This window comes from Merops nubicus, unplaced genomic scaffold, assembly GCF_000691845.1.
Source record: "Merops nubicus isolate BGI_N331 unplaced genomic scaffold, ASM69184v1 scaffold14812, whole genome shotgun sequence".
NCBI lineage: Eukaryota > Metazoa > Chordata > Aves > Coraciiformes > Meropidae > Merops > Merops nubicus.
Window position 1 is genome coordinate 39,477 of NW_008592976.1, and position 15,532 is coordinate 55,008.

The following is a 15,532-nucleotide window of genomic DNA, read 5'->3' on the forward strand; positions in this document are numbered from 1 at the left end:
CAGTTTAATGTCTTCTCCAGGAGATGATGAAGCTTTGGTTGTTGGTGGGAGCACTCAGGCTGTGGGGCTGGGGACATGGCACCAGACCAGGCAGTCAGCCCTCACACATCAATCACAGCCACGCAGAGTTTGCTGTACACACACCTCTGGGACCTCTCTCCTGGTTGGCTTTTATCAATAGTTCTGTCAGGACTCTGCAGTTTCACCTGACAAGGGCACCAAGATGTGCCATAATCATCTGAATTCATCTTTTGTGGTGCAAACGACCTCAAACCCAGAAGCATTAAACGCTTGTTTCCCAGGGAAGCTCCGACAAGCCTGGCCAGCCTTGTGGCAACAGCAGGAGGGCACTGGAGGCATCGAGGTGAAAAGAAAGTGCCTCCTTTTTCATTTTCTCAGACTCCATCACCAGTCTGAAGCTGTTCTCACACTGCCCAGGCTGGGGAGATGGTGACCTGATGCCCAAGGCGAGTCACAGCTCCAGAGAGATCTGCTATAAATAAATCCCCCCAGCCTCAGCACTCAGCTGGTTTCCAGCACAACAGAAAATTTGGGAGATAATGAGCTTCCTGCATTCACTCACATCAGTTGAAGCTGCCTCATCTGCCACAGCTGCTGGAAAGGTCTTGCCCTCCCTTTCTTCTCTTTCCTCGACAGAAGCTCAGGTGCACAGCAGAATAATTGCAAAGCTGGTGATCTTCATATTTCTTGGGCTGAATTCAGCTCTTTGATAACTAAGAGTAGCTCAAAGCCCTTTCCCATGCACTCAGTCCTTAGTTAGTTCTTGATCTTGGGCTTTGAAAATCCTCCTGCCAGGCCATGGCACCAGACCCTACAAATGCAATGAGATGAGAGCTGCTTGCAGGCTGGGGTCACCTCTGCGATGGGGATGCTCAAGGTGTTTGTCACCCTCTGGGAGGTCAGGCTTTTCACCACGAAGCCCTGCAACAGTGCAGAAGCCTTCTCAAGCCCTTTCCTACTGCTCCATAGTGGTGCACCAGATCCTTCCTCACTCCTAGACATGAACAAATCCTGCTTTCAACAAGGCCAAGTACAGGGTCCTGCACTTGGGCTACAACAACCCCCTGCAAGGTGGGGGATAAAGGCTTGGGGAAGAGTTGCTGAAAACTGTCCATCAGGAAAGGCCCTGAGGGGTTTGGCTGACAGCCAGCTGGAGATGAGCCAGCATGTAATCAGGTGGCCAAGAAGGCCACCAGCATCTTGGCTTGGATCAGCACCAGTGTGGCCAGCAGGACTAGGTCAGGGATTGTCCCCCTGGACTTCTCACTGGTGAAGAATCACTACCTTGAATCCTGGGGTCAGTTTTGGGCCCCTCCCTCCAAGAAGGTCCTTGAGGGGATGGAGAGTGGCCAGAGAAGGGCAACGAAGCTGCTGGGGAAGGGTCTAGAGCTCAAGTGTGGGGAGGAGCAGTTGAGGGACCTGGGGGTGCTGAGCCTGGAGCAAAGGAGGCTCAGGGGAGACCTTCTGGCTCTCCACAGGTCCCTGACAGTAGGCTGGAGCCAGGTGGGAGTTGGGCTTTTCTAAGGAACCAGCAACAAGATAAGAGGAATCAGCCTCAAGTTGCCCCAGGGGAGGTTTAGGTTGGCCCTGAGGAACAATTTCTTCCCCAAAAGGGTTGTGAAGCCCTGCCCCAGGCTGTGCAGGGCAGTTTTGGAGTACCCAGCACTGGAGGGTTTTAAAGGACATGGAAATGTGGTGCTGAGGGACATGGGTCAGTGGGGACCTGGCAGTGCTGGGAGAGCAGTTTGATGGGATGATCTTCAAGGTCTTTTCCAGCCAAAGTGATTCTATGATTCTATGGAATCAGTGCCAAGTGAACAACAGGAAGATTCCAGACCTGCCCAGGTCCAGATTTGCCCAGTTTTGCTTCTGGGCACTGCAGACTCCTCCTCAGCCTGTGACCCCCCAGCACCCCCTGCACACACTGACAGCCTAGACCTGCTCCTGTGCTGCCAACCCCACCCTTTATTCACACAGCCCATGCCCCCTCCAGACCCTCCTTTCACCCCCCGAGTGCCTGCAACCCCGAAAGCCCAAATCCACTGATGCTGGTCGTGCATTGGAGCCATTCAACCTTATACCAGGAGGGAAAATACAGTCCACCAATCGAGAGAGCCCCAGCAAGCTCCCCTAAACCACTCCTGCAGCCCATCAGTCAGCCAGGGGGGCTGGATTGTGATGAATGTGTTAAGCTGCCATAATCCACCCGTGCCTCCTGGAGACGCAGCCTGGTCCCCTGTCCCCAGCTGCTCATTCCCAGCCCTTCACACCCCCCTGCACTGGCACAAGTGTTTGGTAGCCCTGCCCTGGCTCAGCTCAGGGAACCAACAGCCTTGGAAACATGGCCAACTTCAAAGATCCTTTCAAGAGCCCACGGAGCACTTGTGTGGGTGAAAACTCGTGCCTGGTTTCCATCTGATGTGGCTCATCTCCTGGATGCAATGCCTCACGCTGATCTCCCCAGCCTGAGGAAGATGTCCCCTGGTAGATCAAAGTGGCAGCCCAAAGTGTTGGTACACCTCAGAGCATCACTTCTTCCTCTCCATAAGCCATCACTCTTGTGGAAGGAGGACTTGAGGCTTATTTGGTGTGAATTAATCATATTTATTGTCTATAAACCATTTAATAATTCACACTGGTTTAGACCACTCTAATGATGGGCTGATAATCCCTCTCCTTTTTCTGACCGAGTTTGCTCCTCTCCACCCCATCTTCCTGTTCTTTCCAGCATCCCCACAAGCTCTCCCAGACCCCCCACTCTGAACACATCCCATGCATCTACTCCTCCTTGATCCCACCTCTCCTGTTCCAGCCTGTTATCTCACTTACCCTTTCATTAACTATCTGGTCACGTCTGGATTTTGATGAAGATTAAAGCTAAAACCAAATAAACCACCAAACTCCTCTTCACTCCCTGTACCCTTCTCTGTTTGTTCTTTTTCCCGATGAGCAGTGAGCTGGAGCTATTCTTCATCTTCCTCCCTGAAGATGCTCTTCATTCTGCCTGTGGTGTCGCTATATGCAGCAGCTTCCCTTCCCTTCCCTTCCCTTCCCTTCCCTTCCCTTCCCTTCCCTTCCCTTCCCTTCCCTTCCCTTCCCTTCCCTCCCCTTCTCCTGTTCCTCTCCTGGCAGGACCTGTGTTTCTCTGTGCTGCAGACATTTCCCATGGAGCTGAGATAGGGCCCTGCTAGGGATCTACCAGCTTTCCTGTCATCCTTGCCCTCAAAGATCCCTGGCCAGGAAGGCCCCTGTGGGCTGACTCTTGCTTTTCTTACTGATGTCCATATCCCACAGCTTTTATCCATGTGTTTTGAACACTCACAGTCCAGCTGTGCTACCCCCGAAACTGGCATTTGTACCTCTTCCCCAGTCATCCCTTACTTGAGGCTGGAAATAAGTGAAGAGCTCTGATTTAAATGGGACATCTCTTTGTGCCTCACCAAAATAAGCCCCACGAACAGCCTGGCTCTGCAGGACACAGCAGGACCAGCCCAGAGGCTGCAGAAACGCCTCGGTGCTCCCAGCTCCTCACCACACAGCCACAAAAATGAGGAGGTGATGCCATCCCCAGGCTCTGGGAGAAACAGCAGAAGGTTTGAACAGTGAGAAGGAGCCGGGCAGCCTGGGTGCACACCTAGGGATGCGGGTGAGGAACCAACACTGGTTTCCATGGCTGTCTTCATCGTACAGCCCTGGGGCTTGGCATCCTCCAGCATCTCATGCTCCCTGCAGGGCTGCCAAGTGTCCTTCAGGAAGAGCTGCTGGTCTGCAGAGACACGCAGCTCCTTTTGCACTGGCTACTCCAGGCCTGTGCCCTCCCAGCAGACACTGGTGTGTCACTGGAAGTCCCCCAGATAGGTCTGTAAGACACTCCATAGGTCTGTAAGACCATGCGGAGCTTCTGAGGACAGGTCTTGAGTTCCAGCTGCCAGGCTGAGGGGTGGCCTGGAGAACTTTGTCCTTCCCTGAAGGTGGAGAGGGAAGATGGGCTGATGCCCTATGGTCCATGGAGACCAGGCTGAGCCAGACGATGGGTTTTGCACACAGATCTGGTGTCGCAGAGCCCATCACAGAGGAATGCATCCCACCTTAGACAAGATGGATGGTTTTAACTGGTGCAAACAGGGCTCTGAGCCTGATGGGTGGAGCTCAGCTGAGGGGGTCACTGGGCATGGGTGCCTCCACTTCCCATTGATGGAGCTGAGGAAATGGAGCGGGAATGGTTTGATGGAGGACTGTAGGCCCCCATCCTCCTGTCCCCTTCCTTCCCTTCCTTCCCTCCTGAAATCCTCAGACCTTGTGGTCCCAAGCCAGGGACCTTGGCAGTGCAGTGGCCAGGATGCCCCTCAGATTTGGAAGTCCCATGGGATTTGGGTTGGCTGGGGCCAACCTTCTAAAGAAGACTGTGCTCCACAGTTTCTGGAGAGTCTCTGCTCTCTCCTGGGGTTTAGGCATCCTTTATTTCAGTCACCTTAATCTTGAAGTCCTGAACCCGTATTGGCAAGTGATTGCTCCAGTTATTGGTAAGCAGAGCCAGTAAATTCCACCACAATAACCCTCCACCAGCTGTTAGAGACCCCACTGGAGTGTTTAAAGGGGGACAGACCTCCAGGGCAAGGGTAGTGTGGGTTTTTCCACCTGTTTGGAGACAAACGGACCGGTTCTTTTTGCAGAGCAAGGGTGCAGCTGGAAGTCTATCAAGGCAGCTTTCTGGGTGCTCACACAGAGTGCTCAGATTCATTAGCTGGCACTGTTGCTGATGATCTCTGCTGTGATGGGCTCTGCTGGGAAACACAGCTCTGAAGGCTTCAGGGAAGCCTGGGAGGGCATGGTCCCTCTCCAGACAGGCTGTGTCCCCTCCACCTGGAGAGCTGCAGACGTAGCTGGCCCTCCCAGGCTCTGTCAGGACTCTCCTATTGGTCTGTCCTCCATCCCACCCATCTCCTGAGATCCTGCAACAAGCTGCTCCACTCCAGTCCTCAAGTAGGCTGTGAGAACCTTCCCTGCTCGCTGGTCCTGCAGTGCCACCAGCAAGACCAGGGATTTTCAGGATGGACCAAGCTGGACTAGGATTTGGCTGGGGGCAGAGTAGAAGTGGGGAGTGACTGTCGTCCCTCAGTTTGCCTGTGGGTTTGTGACACTGGGATGTCACCCTCATGGGCTTGTGGGCCACAGACAGCAGTGACTCATCCAGAAGGTCAGATGCTGGGGACAGTGACACCAAAAAACTGGCAGCCGCCAAGCACCTCACACATCTCATTTGCTCCTCATTCGCAGCCCAGGTCTCCGTGGCTGGACCAAGGATGCCACCAGTCCCTGGGCTCAAATCTTGGCTGACTGAGGTTTACAAGCATCTCTGGGGCTTCTGAAATGAGGTCCTGGGGAGCCGGTGAAGGTGCCCAAGCCTGGAGCCTGGGGACAGGAGGGCAGGGAAGGAGGGATGCTCAGGAATGGTATCTGTCCTTGCTGAGCATCCCCCAGGGAGGGAGAAAAACTGCAGCAAGTCTGTGGTGCCTGTCCTGGTGACTGGCAACCCCCCTGCCCACCATCTCAGGGTGCTGGATGACTTTTTATAGCTTGTCTGGACTCTGTGGTGGGGACCCCCATGTGGCTAGGTTTGCAAGGATGCAGAGCCTTCTCTGGCAGCTGTCTCTGCATTTCTGATCCCTGGGCACATAAATCAATCAGGGATCACACTCAACACCCCTGGTCAGGAGCTCCCCACATCTCCTCAGCTCCTTCCCTCCTCAGCAACTCTCCACTGGGAGACTGGACGTGTCTGTGAGATGCAAGTGCTTGAACTCCTGCCCAAAACCAAAACGTTTCCCATGTCAGGGAGCCAAAAGAGGCAAAATGGCCAATGATGTCTCAGGAGCAACCAGCTCTGGCTGCGAGTCCTGAGATGGACAGAAAAGGCAAAGTTGGAGGAGAAACCCAGCCTGGATGGTGTGCCAGAGGCCACATGGCTGCAGGTGGGCTGGGGGAGGCTTGGAGGGGAAACCTGTGCTTGGTTCATGTCCACCAGGTCCATGTTCTCCACCACAGCTGCTTTGTTCAGGAGCTGCTCTGGTCCGAGCTGGCTGAGGACAGTGGGGTTGGGATGTCTGACTCCTGTCCCATGAAAGGCAAGGGGTGAGGTGGTACCTCAACAGCTGCCTCTGCTGGGCACCTGACCCGGTGCAATGTGGTCTGTTTGCCCCTCCTCAGCAGAGGCCTGCAACCCCCCAAAGTCTTGCTGCGGTCTCTCTGGGGTAGCATTTGAGAGCTGTGAGGACTGTGGGGCTATATATAGCCCTGGGTCACTTTATGCAGGTGCTTTTCTGTGGTACCAGCTGCCCACTGTGGCAGCCTGTGCCCTGGGCAAGCCCTCCAGGCACTCGTGGAGGTGTCTGCTGCTCAGGGAAGCAAGGAATGCAAGGAGGTGCCATCCCTCAGCTTCCACACAGTTCAGCATGTACCCTGAATCACAATCAGGAAATTCAAACTATGTGCAGGGCAAGAGAGTTCAGGACAAGCCCAAGCCCCCAGCCAGTCGTAAAAGTCTGGCCAAGATAATGCAAGGCAAAACCCAAACATTCAGGCGAGCAATGGATCTCAAGGAGTACAGCAGCTCTGGGAGTCAGTGTCAGCCCAGTTCTCCTTCCCTGATGAGCTGAAGTCTGGGATGGATCTCTGCAGGGTCCTGCGTGGGAAGGACCTAGAATCAGCTCCTAGGGTCAGCTCCTAGAATCACAGAATCACAGAATCACTCTGTCTGGAAAGGACCTTTAGGATCATCAGGTCCATCCCAGCATCTCCCTAACCACTAGACCATAGCCTACGGGTGGTGGAAGCAGCCTCTTGGGGTGGTGCAGGCAGCTGAGATCCCTCTGCACCCCACAGCACCGGCTGGTCAAGGTGAGGAGAGAGTCAAGGGAAGGGGAAGGGCCTGGCCCTGGTCTGCTGAGCTCTGGAACAGCCAGATGCTGAGATGCAGCCAGTGTTTTCCACCTTCACCAAGACCAGGACACATGAAGATTCCTGAGCTGATACTGCTTGTGTATCCCTTTGGCTTTCAACCCACAGGGCTGCCAGTGGTGCTACAGGAGGCATATTTCCAGGACACAGGGACAGAGGTTGTCCAGGAAAAGTGTCCTGGAGAGCACAAGCCGGGCAGCTGGCTGGAGTCAGCTTTGGGGCAGAGAATGGGTAGCACGAGGTGCTGAGCAGGTCACTCCCCACCCCTGATACCTTTGTCTCTGTTGGGATCCCTCCCAGCTGCCCAGGCTCAGGGACTGTCCCTTGCCCGTGGCCGTGTGTGCAGCCCCCAGCAGAAGGTGCAGTGGGTGCAGCGGTGCTGGCAGAGCCCCAATGCCGTGTTGGACACTTCCCCAGGCCTGAGGTTCTGATGGAGCTCTCCCTCGTGGGAACTCCCTGCCGCCCACCAATTCCCCTTCTTATTTACATAAAGCTGCTGCTCACAGATGGGCTTCCCGGGATGGAAACCCAGGAAGCTGTTTAGAGTGGAAAGCATGTGAAGGCTTGCCACGACGGGCTGCCCGTGAGGCAAACGCCTGTTTCTCCAAGGCTCATTCACTCCCTGGCTCTTCACCCAGCTGACCTGCAGCAGGAGAGAAGGGCTGTGCCCTGGGCTGGATGGCTACTGGGTGTCCCGTGGAGCAAAGCTGTTCCCAGGGCTCCTGCCGGGCCACAGGCACCAGGGTCTGGGGCACATTTGAAGCCAGAGCTCAGGCCCACGGGGGAACAGGAGGCACAGCTCTGTGCATCCATCGCTCGGCTGTCCCTGTTGTGTCTCCTCTACTCTCCTGTTTGTGGTTGTGTCCCCTCTGTGGGTTGAAGGCTCTCATGAGGAGCAAGAGGCAGTGCCAAGAACTCAATAGCATTCCCAAGCTGAGGACCAGAGATAGGTGGTGGGGCTCAGCAGCTTGGCACAAGATTCCCCCAAGCCTGGTGGATCCTTCCAAGGTTGCAAAGCCAGCTGAGAAAGGACTTGCCTGGGAAGGGCGGGCAGCAGAGCCTAGTTCATGCCTCACCCTGCCTTTAAATGGAGAAGCAAGACGTGCCCAGTGCTGCTGCTCCTGGGTTCCTGACAGCCAGTTCAGGCCCTGGATCACCTGGCAGCACAGCTGGGCTAGCAGGGCACCCGGCATGCAGCTCTGCAGAGCACCCTCTGGGCACCCAAGGAGCTGGGCACCCCTCAGGATCTAGGCACCCCCTGGGAGCTGGGCACCCCCTGGGAGCTGGGCAGCCCCCAGGAGCTGGGCACCCCCCAGGTGGGACCTCACACACAGAGGCTGCAGGAATAAGCCAGCCCTTCCCTGAGCCCGCGGGCTGCCAGGGTCCATCCAGGAGATCAGGAGCAGGAGAAGCCCAGGAATTCGAGAGAAGAATGTGTTTATTGTTTGGGTTTTTTTCAGTAATGCATTCTGGGTTGGGGCTAAATCCTGTTCCCAGCGTGCTGAGCTGGTTGTGAGAGCCGGGAGGAACCCGCAGCACCCTCCTCGCGCTCCTGGGCACGCAGCTCTGTGCCCCTTCTGCTCCCCCGGCTCCAGAGGGAATTGCCCTAGGACTGTGTAGTGGGATTGGGGATGGACCCTGGAGCCCCTGGGCACGTAGTCACAGCATGTCCCCTTTCCTGACAGGCAACAGCCCCACAGCAGCCCCATGCCTGCCTAAGACATCTCCCCAGCATCACCCCTGGGATGGGGTGAAGCACGCTGGAGCCTGAGCTCCTGAGATCACACTTCCAGCAGACTCCCACTGATTCTGGGAGCCCAGCTGGAGGCACGGGAACTCCCTCCCTGATTTTCAGAGGCTGCTGAGTCAAAACACCGGCAAAACCAGCCCTGCTGGAGCTGGGATCCTGCACTGGGAGCCCCACTGCTCCCAGGCAAGCAGGAACAGGAGTTGGAAGGCTAATAGCTTTTTAAGTGGAGATGTCACTTCTAAGTCTGGATCTATGCTCTCATTTCCCTGGGGACACCAGTAGTGACCTTTTCACTGTATGTTTTTTGGAAGGAGCCCAAGCAGCCAGGACGACAGGAACCAGAACATGTGGGAAGGTGGCCAGGCTGCCGGGCTGGTCCTGGTCATGTGTCACAGGACCACAGAGAGCAGGACAGCCCTGCCCAGCCTTGTCAACAGCCAGGGGCTCGTAGCACCATTGTCCCGTTGCTGGTGTCCTGCTGGGATGGCTGAAGTGAACCACCCTCCCTTTGCTGCTGAGAGGCACCTATGCAGGGCAGAAAAGAGTCCCTGTGCAGCTGTGGCTTCAGCACAGCATGTCTTGGGCTCAGTGGGGCTGTGTGACATGATGGAGTGGGGAGGAGATGACCAGTTCAGGGTGGGGCTGCTGTGGTCCTCCCTGCAGGGCAGCTGTGAGTCCAAGAAGGGTTACAAGGAGCTCTTAGAGCCGGAGAGGTCAGAGGCTTCCCTGGCAATGGGAACTGTGCATCTCTCCAAAGCGGTCTGCAGGGTCACTCCCTATTGCACAAGAGCTGCTTTAGCCAAGCCCTTCTGAATCACAGGATCCCAGCATGGCTGGGTTGGAAGGGACCTCTGGAGATCATCTTGTCCAACCCCACTGCTCCAGCAAGTCACCCACAGCAGGGTGCCCAGGATCATGTCTGGTTGGGTTTGGAATCTCTCCAGAGAAGGAGATTCCACAACCTCTCTGGGCAGCCTGCTCCAGGCTCTTTCCTCAGGCTGCCAGAGCTCCTCTGATAAATCAGAGGGTTTCCCAGCACCACACTCCCGCTGACAGCCCGCAGCACTCACTTGCGCTTTGCCTCTCCTTCCCGATTCCTTCCCCCCTCTCCACTTTGCTGGGCCCTTTGCTCTGGAGCTAACCCCCCTTTTTCCTCGGGGATGCGTCAGCAGAGCTCTCTCAGAGCCCTGGCACCCCCATTCTGCGTGGGGGTTTGCACGGCCGAGGGTGGGAAATGTGGGTGGGGGTTGGAGCCGTGCCCAATGGCATGGAAGCCTGGCTCCAAGTAAACATTTCCAGGAACAGTGGCTAAATTGTCCGATTTTGGCCACAATCCCCATGAATTTTTCACCTCCTCTGGCTTTGAGGCATCCAGGGCACCCTTGACATCCAGCCCGGAGTGCCAGTCAGGGCCAGGGTAGGGTGCCAGGACACTGCTCCTCCAGGCAGGATGGCCAGCAGGCAGGGAGGGCTGGAGGTCATTGAGGAAGTTCCAAGGCTTGACAGGCAAATGAACAATTTGGGATATGATCCCTTCCCCCCTCCATCTCCACCCATGCAGCATCCCAGCAGAGTTTGCAGCTCCATAGTTTTGAATGCACAGCACAGGTGCTGAAGCCACTGGTCCCCTCCCCGGTGGGAAGGAACCCCCTGAGGGGTGTCATCCCAGAACACTCAAGGTCAGAGAAGTCTGGACTGGAGCACCCCTGTCCCCTGCCAGGGCCCTGAGTGCCCTGCAGAGATAGAGAGCCACAGGACAGGCTTCTCTGGGCTCAACCACAGCTGGAAACTGTCCTACCAAGTACCCAACGTGTCTCCTCTGGGACTGCCAGAGTGGCTTCACCCTGCTCTGAATCCTGTGTCTTCCTGGGGTCTAGAGAAACCAGGCATGGAGTTGTCCCAGCTGACCTCTAGGTCCACTGGTGACTAGCCAGCCTTCCGTGTGGCCTCCAGACCAGGCTGGCCTGCTGCCTGGGGCTGGGCAGGGCTGGGAGGGCATTTCTGCTCCATGCAGACTGGTTGGTTTCTTCCCAGTCTGCAGGGAGGGAATTTACCTCCATGTTTCCATGGTGGTAGGAAGAGAGTTCATCTGGAAGAGTGCAGATAGGAATCCTCACTGAGGGTGGCATCCTCCTCCAGGACCTGCTCCAGCACTGCAGAGACAGCAGAGGAAATATTTGCATTAGGGAGAGTGGATGGGTCAGACCAAGTGAGACACTCCCTGCTCCAGAGGTTTGGCACTGGACAGAAAAACCAAGGAGGCAGGACAAGGATCACTGTAGCTCGGGGGATAAAAAAGGAAAACTTGGAACTAGAAGCTCTCCATCAGCTCAGGCCCTACCATGCACCCCCAAAATCTGAGCTTTGTTAGCAGCAAAGCAGTGCAGATCAGAAAAGATGGTTGGCTCCAGCAGTTTCTCTGGAGGACAGCAGCTTTGCAAGGCAAATGCTGGTCATGAGGGTTCCACCAGCTGTGCTCTGCTCTGACCAGGAGCCATTCCCAATATCTGCTTGGATTTGCGATGAGAAGAGACAAAGAAACCACGACAGAAGCAAAACAATCTGCTGTCCAAGCTTCCTCCCACGTGAGGGATGGGAGAGAGATGTCTCTTGGCACTGCATTTTGTTTTCATCCCTTGAGAAGAGCTCTGACAGAAACCAGAGCAGTGCTGAGTCCTGCACAGGTGGCTGTGAGCAGGCTTGCTGCTCGCTCTGCCCAAGCTCCACACAAGCAAATAGGCACCATGCTCAGCAAAGGGCAGGATTTGTCTCTCCCACCCCAAGGACCATTCATATCCCCATCTGGGGAGGTGGTTCACACGTGCTCTGGACTTGGGTGCCTTCTCCTCTCTCAGTGGGTCAACTCAACCTGGGCATTTTGACCCAGACCACACTGCACTTGTTGACCTGTCCATGAGTGGGTCTGGTACCCTTTCCTTTTCCTTTTTCCTTTCCTTTCCTTTCCTTTCCTTTCCTTTCCTTTCCTTTCCTTTCCTTTCCTTTCCTTTCCTTTCCTTTCCTTTCCTTTCCTTTCCTTTCCTTTCCTTTCCTTTCCTTTCCTTTCCTTTCCTTTCCTTTCCTTTCCTTTCCTTTCCTTTCCTTTCCTTTCCTTTGAGCTGCAGGCTGCCTGCTCATCACCATGTCTGAGGTAGGTGACAAGAAAGGACCCTCCCCACCCTGCCCAGGGTCTCTCCCTTGCTGCAGCTCTGCAATTAGAATGAAGCCCAGTTGGTAACAGCCCAAAAAACTCAAACACCTTGAAGGAGACACAACACGAGGGGCTCCGTGCATCGAGCTGATGGTTGTGGTGGTGAGTGCCTTCAGCAGAGAGGGGAAAATCCACCACAGGCTCCAAAACAGCTTTGGATTCTTGGAAAGCTGGCAAGATGGGGAAGCAAAAGGCCACACAGGTGCATGGGGAGTACAGGATTCTTTGCTGTTAAATAGCAAAGCAAAGCAGTCAGTGTTTCCATTCTGCTCGGTGTCCTGCTCATTTAGCCTGGCCTCTCATCACAAATTGAGAGGAAAACAGAATTTCTGTGCTGCAAGACTTCTCATAGTTTTCCTTTTAGAGAAAAGTGTTGAGTATCATTGATGCTGAACTGGTCAAAAGCAAACCATTCTTGATGACCTTCCTCAGAGGAGGTGGCTTCTGCGTGGTGTGTGCCATGGTCCCATCATGGTGCTCTGCGCTCCCAAGAGACTCCACACATGGAATTGAGGAAGACTGAGAGCATCAAGAGAGGGAAGTGATTGTTCCCTCTCTATGGCGCCCGTGGGGCCACTGCTGAATTAGCTGTGTCCAATCCGGGAGCCTCCAGCAACAAGAACAACACTGACAAACTGGGAAGAGCCCAGTGGTGAGGCTCAGAGATGGTTAGGGACCTGAAGCACATGACATAGGAGGAGTGGTTGAGACAGCTGGGTTTCTCCAGCCTGGAGAAGGTTGAGAGGGGGTCTGGTAGCCAGCTGCCTTCAAATCCCTAATGGGACGGTCTAGAGACAACAGCAATGGGCGCTTTTCAGAGGTGCGCAGCCAAAGGAAAAGCAGCAAGAGGCACAAGTCTGATGGGATTTAACAAAGTCCCCTTCAGCATGAGGGTGGCTGGACCCTGGAATAAGGAACCAGTGAGGCTGAGGGATGTCCATCCTTGGAGGTATCTTGGCCACAGTCCTCAGCTACCCAATCAATGTTGGTCCCACTTGGAGCACAGGTTGGACCAGAGACCTCCAGAGATGCCTCTGAACATCAGATCTGTGTTTTGAGAGCACCAACCTTGCTCAGGACTTGCCTCTCCCACTTGCCACCCCACTGCCACACAAGTGGCACAGCAAGGAGTCCTCTCTGGGAGCTTCCCATCAACAGCCTTTGGGTGGAAGAGTCCAGACTGATGCCTCCTCACCTGGAGATTTGGGCCGTGACTCCCTGGTTGTGTATCTGGCTTGTCAGAGCCACAGCTCCAGACCAGATCCTGGTTTTGAAACTAGAAAAGCAGTTGAATTTCTTCATGTGATTCATCTTAGAGAAAAGGGACCAGCGCCCAAGAGTCCCATTTAGCAAAGTGTCCTTGATGCTGGGCTACAGCCAAGCCCTGCCTCAGTTTCCCAACAGTTTTTCCTCATGTTTACAGCTGCTCTTCAGTGTCTCTGCTGCACAGTGGCTTGTTCAGGCAAAGAAATGGAGAAGGTTTCCACCCAGCCATGCCAGGAGGTTGCCCTCAAGACAAAAAAGGGGTTGAAGCTGTCTTTTATGTGCTTCCTAATTGCACTCTTTAGCCAGCAGACAAGGCAACACTCAGCCCCAAGGGTCATGGGGGACAGAGGGCTGCTGGGCAGACAAGGAAAGGACAGAGACTCAACAAGGGTGGGTGGTAAACACAGTCACGTCCTCCCATCCTGCTCATACGTGAGATCTTCCTGCCTGCCTGCAGAGCTCCACGTTCTGTACAGGGCAGCTGCACTCTGCACGGCCCTGGCTCCCTGGGAGGGCTCGTGCCATGCCACGGGGCAGCCCAGCCTTTGAGCTCAGCTTTGCTCCCCGGAGGTGCAGCCCCAGAGCGGCCACACACGGGCACTAACCCTGGGGAGGGTGAGATGGTCACTTCCCGGGACACCTCCCCTCACTGCTGGAGCTCAGCTGCCCTCTGCGATGGCAGAAGCAAAGCCTGAATGGGCAGAGTCATGGTAGGGACAGCTTCCAGCCAGCAAATGGCTGTGTGCAGATGTAAGGAGACAGGAAACATCTGCATTGTGAGAGCTGGCGGGTGCTCCGTAAGCACAGGATACATCCATTAAACAGTCTGTTTCCCTTCCCCGCCCCAGCCTGGCTGCCAAGTCAGCCTTGGCTCAGGTGGGACAAGTGCAGCTCCACGAGCTCCCCTCCAGCGTTGTGCCCTGGGGCCACGCATGCCTCGGCCAAGGGAGTCTGGCGGGGGGGGACCCCCACGCTGGGCCCAGCACCCCACAGTGCTGCTGCAGGGCTGAAGGGTGGATGCTGGGGGTCAGGTTGCTCCCTGGGCACCAGCTCTTGGCCCTGACGCACCCAAAACTGGGCAAGCAGCTGAATCCTTCTGTAGGGGACATGGCTGCTGATGGATGGTGAGCAGACAGATGGGCAGAAGCCCCCACTGCTCCTGGGCAGAGGCCACATGTTTGGTGTCCCCCCTGAAGGGGCTGTTTTGTGGAGTCATTCCCAAAGGAGACAGCAAATGCTGGTAGAGCCCCACGCAGCTGGGCATGAAACACTGTGCCAGAAAAAGGCAACTGCACTGGCTTCCTTCCTTGATCCTGCTTTTACTCTTCAAGGGAGCAGAAAATTATTCCACCACCAAAGGTCTCTTTTCCCTGCTCTCTTTAACACCATCTGGGAGTCCATCAGACAGGGAGATTTGCTCATGAAACCTCCTGGTGAAGGAGAATTGCGTTAAGGGAGATGAGCCCATCAGGGAAGTCTTCCTGAACACATCGTTTCAGACTTTGTTTTCCCCACTATTCCTATAAGCCCAGGTCAGTGGTCAAAAGGACTTTTGAAGGAATTACTCATCTCAAGATGAAGCAAAGCTGATGCACAAACCAAGCCTGCCTCTTGGTCATCCTGCCGCCGTGGTGCCACCGCTTTCCTTCGTCTGGGCTGAGTTCCCCCATCACAGCTCAGTGCACTCCCTCCAGAGGATGCTCCAGATCTGAACTCTCCATCCTGGCCAGCCTCTCCACAGAGGAGTCATGCAGCAGAGAGGTGCCTGCGTGGTGTGTGTGGTTCCCCCTCTTTGGAGTTAAATGGAGGACTCTCAGTGCTAAACTAAATTAACCTTGAAAAATTCATGTCACAACTGACTGCAGCAATTAGTTGCTTTTAATGAGCTGCTTCACCCAGGCTGATGTGTGAAGGTCCTGGAGGAAATCAGTATCTACTGCACATGCCCTTGACGACTGATGGCTGATAGGAACTGGCAGCCACCTCCCAATAGCTTCCCACAAAGCAATTCCCACATTTGTGGTCCCGGTTTCCTGCACACAGGTTGAAAAGCCCAAGTGTTTCGATGAAGGCTCCCAAGCCCAATGTTTCCCTGGTGTGCAGCTGATTTTCAGGAGAACAGCAAAGACAGTATTTTTTTTTTGCATATTTTTGGAAGGACAAAGCATAATGGTATTTTTGTATGAAATCCCCAGGAAAAGAGCAAAGGAACAGCGCTGGAAATGCAGCTTGATGCAGAGAGGTGCAACAGCTCCCTGACTCTGCCAGAGTGCTGACCACATCTGAGCAGGGTCTGGCACTCCAGCTCTCGGCCCTTAGCTCCTGCTGCA